We start from the raw sequence: 1,854 nt of genomic DNA, 5'->3' as shown, positions 1-1,854 counted from the left end.
ATATATATATATATATATATATATATATATATATATATATACATATATATATATGTTTAATTCTGTCAACTTCTTTTCATTAAAAATCAAAACGTTGCTCAGTTTTAATGTCTTCCTCAAGCACCTTTTTAGCTGAAGGCCTTGGGGGGGCAAAAGATGAACCTGAAATGAGCATTACTACTCAAACCTGCTAATCCCAGGCTAGCAGGGGTTAGCCTGGGGTTAGCAGGCTAACTTACTTTTTTTTACCCCAATAGAAAATTACAGAAACAAGTCTGCATATCTTATATATACTATTTTATTTTTAAACCAATGTAAGTCGGTTTATTTGAAAGGAATTGGACAGAAAAGACTAAAGTCCTCTCAGAACACTTCACAGATGAACTGTAACAAGTCCAAGTCCTCCTCCTCCTCCATCCTTCACTTGTTTAGTTGGAGTTAATAAAAAAGGAGCAGCAGGTGGAGCGTGAGAGTGTGGACCTCCATCACCTCTCTGTGCAGCTGGGAGTTTTCTCCGGGTACTCCGGTTTCCTCCCACGTTAAAAACAAAACATAATACATCATTAAATTAAAAAAAAACAATAAAAAAACATAATACTTAATAAATTAAATTTAAATTAAATTTTAAAAAATACAAAACAAAAATACAAATACAAAAAAACCCAAAAACAAACAATAAACCAGCCACTAGGGAGCACCGGTCAGTGCCTCTCTGGTGCCGGTCCCAAGCCCGGGTAAATGGTGAGGGTTGATTCAGGTGAAACATTTTGCCAAAACAAACATGAATTCATCCAGAATGCAGCCAGGGGGCTGAGAGGGGTTCGGTTCGGTGGCCTCAGGATTCTGCCTCTGCTATTTGCAGATGATGTGGTCCTGCTGGCATCGTCGTGCCGTGATCTCCAGCTCTCACTGCAGCCGTTCACAGCCGAGTGTGAAGCAGCTGGGACGAGTGGAGGAGTTTAAGTGTCTCAGGGTTTTGTGAGATCCACAGACAGGTCGCTGCAGATTCTGCAGGATTGTGTTCTCTGTACTGGTCCACTTTGGTGAAGAGGAGCTGAGCTGCAAGGCAAAGCTCTCTGTTTACCGGCCCGTCTATATTTCTACCCTCACTTGTGGTCGTGAACTCTGGGTGGTGACCGAAAGAATGAAATCTTGGATACAGGCGGTCGAAATGAGTTTCCTCCAGAGTCTAGTTGGGCTCTTCCTTAGAGATAGGGTTTAAAGTTTGGTTATCTGGGAGGAACTCTGAGTGGAGTTGGTGCTCCTCCTCATCAGGAGGAGCCAGTTGAGGTGGTTCAGGCATTTGGTAAGGATGTCCCCAGGACGCCTCCCTATGTGTAATTTACGTTTATCGTTTTAAAAAATACCCCCGTTTTCATGCCGGTTGTATCATTTTATTTTGTTGTATTTATCCGCCACACCTTTAAAGGCCTGTCCGTGAAAATACTGTCTGATAATGAACCGGTCCTTGGAGCTAAAAAGGTCGGGGACCACTGCTTTATACCACCACTGACAATTCACTTTGAAAGAGATTTCAGCTGAATTTTTAACGCGGTTATTTACAGGAAGTAAATAAACGAGACAAAGCTCTCTGTTTACCGGTCGGTCTATGTTCCTACCCTCACCTGTGGTCATGAACTCTAGGTAGTGCTGAGAAGAACAAGATCTCAGATACAGGAGGTCAAATGAGTTTTCTCCTCAGGGTAGCTGGGCTCTTCCTTAAGAGATAGGGTGAGAAGTTCAGTTATCCGGGAAGGACAGAGCCGCTGCTCCTCCTCATCGAGAGGAGCCAGTTGAGGTGGTTCAGACATCTGGTAAGGATGTCTCCTGGACGCCTCCCTAGAGAGGTGCTCC

Source organism: Kryptolebias marmoratus, linkage group LG4 (genome assembly GCF_001649575.2).
Source record: "Kryptolebias marmoratus isolate JLee-2015 linkage group LG4, ASM164957v2, whole genome shotgun sequence".
NCBI lineage: Eukaryota > Metazoa > Chordata > Actinopteri > Cyprinodontiformes > Rivulidae > Kryptolebias > Kryptolebias marmoratus.
Note: the sequence above shows the minus strand (reverse complement) of the source record.